We start from the raw sequence: 9,576 nt of genomic DNA, 5'->3' as shown, positions 1-9,576 counted from the left end.
GATTTATATCACAAAGTTCATTGAGCAGATTCATTTCACAAGTTTTTTGGTTTTCCTGTTTTTTTTTTTGTAACCTGAGGGCAGGCTCCTCAGGGTCAACATTGGTTTTACTGTTTTTCACGAGGCCAGTCTCCTTAGTCATTTTAATGTCATACATTGTTTTACTGTTTTTTAAGAGGCCAGTCTCCTCAGTCAAGTCCAGGTCAGAAAGTGTTTTACTGTTTTTCATGAGGCCAGTCTCCTCAGTCTTGTCAGTCCGTATCTCTTTCCTGGCACCACTCATCCTCCAGTACTTCCTTCTAGGCATCTACAAAGGACAAAGTTGATAATGAATAGATATACTACAGATGTACAGTCAAGCCTTGTTAATATGGAAACTTAATTATTATAATCTGGTTTTAATAAGCATTAGGAATACCAAATTTTACCCCAAATTACATGTACTTGTAGATATAAACATTCTGTTCCCAACACATCCCTCATCCAGAAGATGATGTATAATCATAATTACCAAGGCTCAACTGTACATCCTTCTATATATTAGAAAGGGGAGGAAAGAAAGGGGAATAGATTTTTTTCCATCAAGTTTTGTACAATTTCAAAATTTCCAACCCATTATTAAAAGTTTAGTACATTTAATTTTCCAACCCATAATTAAAATGAACAATCAGGTAAATAGAGTTATAAGTTGACATATCATTAACATAGGCATAATGAACATGTTATAGAAAAGACAAATGATAGGCAGTATATTGTGTAAATGAAACCAAAATAGAACAGGAAATTGTCAATTAAAACCAAATTTTTGATACTTGCTAGTCTCCGGGTGAGGTGTCTACATAAAATATTGCTCAGAGAATTGCTATCTAATTTGTCTTTTAAAGAAATTGGCACAACATTATGTACCACTTGATGCCCTATAAGAAAAACCGAAACGTTCCAATCAAATGAAATTTTACCATTTTAATGCACATGACATCACTGTATAATTGTTGCCACGACTACTGACCTTGACTAAATTAACGTAAAAGTTTAACATCTTTTAACTTTTATATACATAAGGATCAACTATCTTAATGAATATTATATTTATAGTGTTGTGTTTTGCATGCACTATGCCTAAATAGTAGTCAGGGTTTGACACATGGTGCACGAGACAGAGGCATGGTGCACAAGACTCATAATTAGCCATAAACCATTTTCGATATTATTATCTGCGATACATCAACACCAGGGTATACTCTTGAGATTCGTCAAACCTGACTGCTTTATTGTCACGGGTATCAGCGTCGAATGACGACCCGTGTTCGTGCTGGTTTTCTTGCATTACCTTTGTGTTCATTTTATTGCAGTTATGTGTCTGTGTTTGTTTGTATACTGCACTGACCTGTCCAACTATAATTGCAAGTTTTGATTTCTTACTTTCCTGCATTAGACTAAGTATTACGTTATCATTGTCGCTACCTAGTGGTATATATCATACGTCCGTCTCTACTGTTTAGATTACAATGAACATTGACAAAGTCCTGCCCTTTATTAGGGGTCTGCAGGTATTAACTAGATATCATTGAGATGGTGGCCATCTCAAAGGGCCCCGTTTTTAGCAATGAACATGAAAATGTAAGGTAGCTGAAAACGGTTAATTTTGAAGGTGTTTGAGATTAAAGGGGACAAAAAGTAACTACTACCTGAAAAATAATACATTTAAAAAACTTTAAGAAATGTATCCTCTATGAAAATCGTTGCATATCCTCTATCATAATATACAAGGAAAATCACATACCCAGTCAATTTGTTTGAGGCCGAGTGGAATTATGCACCCAACAAAGATTTTAAACAGAGAGGCTATTTTTCATATAATTCTGCTGTGACCTTGACCTTTGATGTAGAAACATTGTTCAAGGTCAGTGCACACCGGTTACCCAAAGGCACTCTGTTGGTGAAGTATGAGCCAGATTGGGCCAAAGGGAGAGATAATATGCTCGGGACAAGGATTTTTCATATAATTCTGCTCCGACCTTGACTTTGACGTAGAAACATGGTTCAAGGTCACTGCACACCGCTTACCCTAAGGCACTCTGTGGATGAAGTATGAGCCAATTTGGGCCAAGGAGAGAGAAGATATGCTCCAGACAAGAGATCTCGGATGGACAGACAGACAGCTGGAAGGACAGACAGACTGATCACTACAGGGCTCCGCCGAGAGGGGCCCTAATAATAGCGATTCTCTGAACAAAAATATCAGACATGTTCCTTTTAATGGTGTTCAGCTTTAATCAGATATCATTAAAATAATACTCTCCCCAACACCTAGTATCCATTGGATCTATTACATTACCAACCAAACTCAAAATGCAAATGTTCCCTTTGCTATAGAGAGATGCACAGATAAAGAAGAAGTTGACATCAGATTTGTACGAAAATGCCTAAACAAAGAGTGTGCTGAAATTTCTAGTATCTGCGACTAACAATTACTGAGAAAACTGTTACAAAAATTTAGTAGCAATAGACACACAAGGGTAAAACAGTATACTTCTCCTTTGGAGTGGGCGTCTAAATTAATCATTTCTGCACAATGGAAAATGTATTCAACAATTCAATGCAATTGATTTTCTTTCCAATTAAATTATTGCTGTAACTATGGGATGTTTGATCACTGCAAGTTATTTTTTTTCAAAGCAAGTCAAGTAATTTACAGTCTTTAACAGTATTAGAGTAATGGATATATTATATAATTTAAATAGTTCTTTTTAAAAAAGCGGAAAATAAAATTAAACCTTTGGCATAAACTTTCTCATCAAGATAATTTGTTGTTACAAAACAGGGATTAATCTAGGGCATATTTACTACCAATATTCGGGTTTTCTCACCACGTGAACATCCCATTTCCCCCTTTAAGCTTTTCAATGAGTAAAAATTTCCCCTTACAATAATGAAAAGCTTAAATATTTCTTTTCTTTATAAAAACTGGGGGAAAAAAGTAGAAAGCAACATGATTATCAGAAAGTGTGAAATAAGGTTTTACTTTGCTATTTTATGGACATTAATAGGTCAAAAAGATGCTAAAGTTCAATTGCCCCCCCCCCAACCCCCCGCAGGGCGGTAGATAGACATCTCGGCCCTGAAAGGTTGGCCCAAAATTATTAATACGTTCGCCCATACACACCTCGGCCCAAGCAAACTTGTGATAGAAAAAAATTAATTCAATGTCTGAATTGGTGTTATTAATAATAATCATCATCAAAAGATAACTTATTCTTTCAGACAATGATATTTTTAAAATCAAATAAGGCAGGGGGGTTCTATGAAAGATGATTTGTTTATTTTTGAAACTAAATAAATTCTTTTTAGTCCTTAACTTGCATCTCTGTCATGGGGAAATGCGCAATATATATGGTAAGTAATACTATTTCAAGACAGTAGGAATTCTTTCATATCATTTTATATTTAAAATATATTCATAATCTAAAATCCAAATAAATGTTGTATCTTATCGTATCACTTTGCATTGTTCCTCTGAGGATATGAAGCATATGACATGGGTCTATAATCTGTGAAAAGGAATGGACTACATGTAACGTTTTTTTTTTTTTAATTTTGACGTGGAATGAATTTTCTTAATGTACAATGTGGTTGAAAGCATAACTTACAAATGTATAACCTTTGTAAACGTTTTCATATGAAATGACCGAGACAATGTTCAATGGAAGTTAGATGAGCAGACCCTAAACTTGTCATTGGGCCGAGATATCATGGGCCGGGGTTGTCACCCTGCACCAGCTGGACTGGTCCCCAAACCCCAGCCGATTTTCCCAATTTCTCCAGAAAGGGTAATTTCCACAAAACCTAAATTAATCCCTGTGAATATAAAATTATAATCAGGCAACAAAACAACACAACACATTCACTTAATCAGTCTTTTTATTTTTAATTCAGATAGGCCCCTGGATCATGATTCAAGACACCTCTTTGGTTTAAGTCAAAATCTTTCAATGTTGTGGAGGCCAAAGAGATTAAAATTAAATTATGTTTTCGTATAAATCCATACAAGTGTTATTTGCAAGTTTTTAGATTAATAAATTACATAGTTATTAGTTAATAAACATTCTACAAGCTGATGAAAATTATACTTAAGTCTACATCTATTTCATGATCCTGGGGCTAGAAGACTACAGCATGTTACTTCAAATATACTGGATTCCATAATATGTACTGCCTGCATTACTACATTGCTCATATCATGCTTCTCTTTTTCCTTGCTTTTACTTTTTTCCCTCAACCTAGACATTTCGATTATTATTCATCAATAAAAATATTAATCTTGTATTCTAAATTGTTTTGCCGTATCCTAGACATCGTCCTATATATCTAGACTGCGAGTTTCCAATATGTCCATTGTGCATCGTATTTTAAGCCTTCTGAATAAAGATGGGTATCTGCACAAACATGACGTTATTGCACCCCGGAGGACCGGGCTGCTCTATACATATAAGTTTAAGTGTTGGTGTATGGGGATCGTCCTATATATTTTCTACACATTGACTTGTTAATCAGAATGTTCTTTGCGTTTATAAATTACGAGATACATAATATATTTACTTCCATAAAGTGAACTTGTAAAAATATATATGTTTTTCATATTTAATATATAAGTTACTTATCATTTACTATCGAAACAACGAAGTGTCCCTTTTTTTAGAACATCGAATTTTACTTCTCGGATAAAAACGTACTCTGCACAGTTCGTGTTTTATATTCTAAAATTGAAACTTAATACATTTTTAAATATAAATGGTGCGTGTGTCTAACTTCAATTTATATTTTATGCAGCCAACATTTACTTGAGGAGTTGATCAAGTTTAAAACGGTATCGTTTTTGATTGATTTTTATCCGACTACAAGTTTTTTAAAATGTTTGCGACTATCGTCTACATCAATTAGACGCAAGACTAATTTTCATTGTTTACTTTATATATTTCCCGGGCGAAATTTGATGGTTACATCAATGTTTTCTTGTATGAATAGTTTTGTGTATAAAACCATCACACGTCAGACTTAATCGGCGATACTGATTGCAGAATAATTGTTGAATTCATAATAAATTTGCAAAATTGAAAAAGCTTCAGTTTAATCAACTCAAATACCATACGCAAATGAACACATCGCAACTCATTGAATCGTTTCGATGTTTCATGCATGTTTAAAATATTACCTCTACTAATGAACGAAAACAAACCAGGTATCTTAATTAGAGTTAAATCTGGATATGTCTTTGATAACTGTCTTTCGCCCAACGCAACGTGGCCATAAACAAAGAGCCTCGTTCTGATTTCGTATGTTGTAATATTCGGAATATCGAGCCCGATCGGAAAAAATCAAAAGAAAAAAAAAACAGCGTCCTAGGTCTCATATTGATAATTTAAATAAATTAGAATTTAAACTTTCCAAGGATGCTTCCACATAAGTTTAAGATTTTTTGGCCCATTGGCTTTTGAGAAAAAGATTGTTAAAGAATTGTTTCTACATATTTCAATGAAAAACTTGGATTCCCTGTTGTGGCCCCGCCCTACCCCCGGGGGTCATGATTTGAAAACTTTTGAATCTACACTACCAAAGGATGGTTCCACATAAGTTTCAGCTTTTCTGAAACAGTGGTTCTTTAGAAGAAGATTTTTAAAGATTTTCCCTATATGTTTCAATGTAAAACTTTGATTCCCTGTTGTGGCCCCGCCCTACCCCCGGGGGTCATGATTTTTACAATTTAGAATCTACACTACCCCAAAATGCTTCCACATAAGTTTCAGCATTTCTGGCCCGGTGGTTCTTGAGAAGAAGAATTTTAAAGATTTTTCTCATATATTTCTATGTAAAACTTTGATTCAACATTGTGGCCCCACCCTATCCCCGGGGGTCATGATTTTAACAATTTAGAATTTACACTACCCCAGGATGCTTCCACATAAGTTTCAGCTTTTCTGGCCCAGTGGTTCTTGAGAAGATTTTTTAATGACCCCACCCTTTTTTTGTCGTTTCTTGATTAGCTCCCCTTGTGAAGGGACTTGGCCCTTCATTTTTACAATTTTAGTTCCCCTTCACCCAAGGATGCTTTGTACCAAGTTTGATCAAAATTGGCTCAGTGGTTCTTGAGAAGAAGTCGAAAATGTGAAAAGTTTACAGACGGACAGACAGACGGATAGACAGACAGACGGACAGACAGACAGACGGACGGACGACGGACAAAATGTGATCAGAAAAGCTCACTTGAGCCTTCGGCTCAGGTGAGCTAAAAACTGTATATTTTTCAATAATCACCTTGAGAGCACCAAATTCTTGTATATTTCTTGGAAAAAAGGTTAAGATTTTATCTGGAAAGTTTGCCAATTTTGTGGAAATAGCGCGCTCACAATAGAACTTGTCCGCGAACTTTTCTAACAACCCTCGTAAATAACGATTCTATCGGAACAAAGAAAGCTTGATCGTACGATTTTTCGTTAAAATACGAAATAGGTCTTGAAAGAACTAGCAAGAACATCAATTGGAAACATTTATTGAAATAATTTATTAACGATTTAATATGTTCATACCTCTGTATTGATCTTGTGCAACTCTTCTTATAGTTTCCAATAACTGATCAGGTGACTTTTCTTTCTTTGGGGCCCAGACAAACACTATCATATCTACAACAGGACCTTGTCTTTTTTGTTGATTTTGTAAATCTTCTTCATTACCTCTATGGAAATCAATCAACCGTGTTTTTGCTTTCACTTTACCATCTATAATACATGATAGCAATATCTCATAAGAGTTAAATATGTTGTCTCTATCCACTCCGACCATATCCATAAATGTTGGATACTGATCCATTGAAGATTTGCAGCCAGGTCGATAATCCTTGGACCAATCCTGAAAATGATCATATTACAACTCTTAAAAATTTACATTAAAAGTTCATCTATTTGATAAGATCCATTCTCTTGGAAAGTAAGACACTGTCCAAACGGCATCTTCTGAACATCAAAACACTTTGAGGACAATAAAGATTATACTCTAATGACTAATTTTTCTTACATTTCTGGACGTGTATTCCTGCACTTTAAATATGTAAGGTGCATTAAAGACCTTCAGTTTTCATTACCACATTTTTTTTCGTCGTTAAAACTTCCTATCTTGACTTGGAAAAAGTTATATTGTATCAGAAATAGTCCAACTTTGCCAAAATTATTGCGAAATTGATAACCTGTTATATGTATAATTCAAAAGACATAAAATGTGCTTCGTTTTGTGATATACAAATATAAATTTTTCCAAATCATATAATGATAACCATAAGAAAACTTACACTGTTCATCTTGCATTTAACATCTAGATAATTTGTTTTAACAATAAGCTAACATAAACTATAATCATTTTTTGGTTTTGTCCATTTTTAGTTGGAAAAAAGTGATTTTTTCTTTTTGCTTATCAAACGTCCCTTTTTAAAATTAACCACTCATATTGTGAACAACTCGGCGTACAAGGGCTGTACGACCATTAAGCAAAAAACCTCGAATATGACATTTTTCTACGTAAGTATGACGGAGAAAAAAAAACCTTTTTACGGGCAATTGTCATCCAAAAGTCCCGTTAATTCACTCATGTAGTGCAACACAATTGTACCGTAAAATGTGCAATTTTTACCCTATTCTAAAAATTCTTTGAAATCTTATCATGATTTCAGATGACTTTTCAAAACAATAAAGGGGTTGTAAAGACGGCAGAAAGGAGGTGGTTTCTTTTTTTCAAAATTCTATACAGTTTGACCCCCTGCTTCTGAAAAAAAGGCATTTAGAGTACTTGTTTGTGAATGCCAAAAAATTATAAAGACAATAGATGTAAAAGTTTATTATCGGAGCAGTAATTAATTACTAGTTATTAAGAATACATTGATGTCTATGGGAACAAGCAAATTTTAAAAAAAGAAATTAAAATACTATGTATAGCAAAAAATTCTATGAAAGAAAGATGTGTATAATAACTATTAACAAAAACAATTTAAAAATTAATTTTATTGATGATAAGCAAAGGTGGATAGCTTTTCAAGGATGATTAAGGGTAAAAAATTAGAACACATTCTGCTCTAGCTTACATATTGATACTAAGACATGAAGATTTTGTCTACATAAACCTAGTATTCAGCAAATACAGGGTGTATATATCTGTTATGCATTCAGATTCATTGATGCAGGATTGACCCCCTGGGGTCATGCTATGAACAAACTTGAATTTTCTCTACCAGAGTATGTTTCTACAAGAGTTTCATCTTTCCTGGCCCGAAGATTCTTGAGTAGATGATATATAAAGATTTTTCCTTCATATTTATGAAATTTGGTACGCCAATGTGGCCTCACCCTATTCCCAGGGTCATGCTTCCACATATGTTTTATCTTTGCTGGCCCAGTGGTTCTTGGGAAGAAGATTTAAAAAAATATATCTCATATTCCCGCCATCTTAGTTGGTAATGTAAGAGCACGTTGTGTATTTGTAAGCACCCCCTCTTCCTTATCTCTAAGTATAATAGCACGTATAATGTACAACAGATTAAAATTTAATACATGTATTACTCATTTTTACCAATCTTAAATATTTAGTGAATTGCATGTACAATTAATCAGCATTGTTTATAAGACTGATCCCAATGTCTTTCATTTTGATTTAAAATACATGTACCATTCAACTGGACCTTTCCTACGAATCTTTAACATTCCCCTTGATAAATATCTATGTTTTATAAGTCAATCATTGTAACGTTTTCTATGTGAAATTTTCTGTAAGTGATAAATAGTGATCACCATGATGAACAACTTACACATGTAAAAAAGTCGTTTTATTTCTGCTGGTTTTTGATACTTCGCAGTACTCAAAGGGTTTACCGGTAATTGCTGTTAAAGCCGAGTTTATGAAAGAAGATTTGCCATCCCCATACGCTCCAACGACTAGAATGACCCTTGAACCTGATTTTTTAAACCAAGTAAGCCTTTCTTCCATGGCAATGAGTTTTCTTCTTTTCCTAAATAAAAATCAAGAAATTGAATAAAAGAACAGAAACACTTTACTTGGTTAAAGGCAAATTTAATTTGTTTTAAAATGAATCCTATTTCACATGAGTATTATATTTACATTCCGTCTAATTTAATGTTCTTTATTGAATCCATTAGAATTAAAAAAAACACAGCTAATATAAATAAAACCCTATAACACACGTGAATTCTAATCACCGTGCCTAGGATATACACAGTAGGAATTATGTGCTGTACGTTTAAAATTAACTATTGTTCCCATAGCGATATTTACCTTGTTTTGTTCTACAGGGTGCTAATTAGATTATGAAGATCAACGAAATAGACAATTAACTAAGAGTGTTTAGATATCAGCATTGGATTCTTATTTTTTAAATGTCGACGACCTGATATCAGAATCGCAGAAATATTTTTTTCTACATGGACAATGCTGATACAGGACAGACGACATCCAAAAATAAGTATCCATACTATAACAAGCATATTCAAAGAGTTATGGTCCCCCACTTTCGGTGTCTCT

The sequence above is a fragment of the Saccostrea cucullata genome, unplaced genomic scaffold (genome assembly GCF_032062105.1).
Source record: "Saccostrea cucullata isolate Sc308-1 unplaced genomic scaffold, CSIRO_AGI_Scuc_v1 ctg3707, whole genome shotgun sequence".
NCBI lineage: Eukaryota > Metazoa > Mollusca > Bivalvia > Ostreida > Ostreidae > Saccostrea > Saccostrea cuccullata.
The sequence above is the reverse complement of the archived record's forward strand: the minus strand, read 5'-3'. Positions refer to the sequence as shown.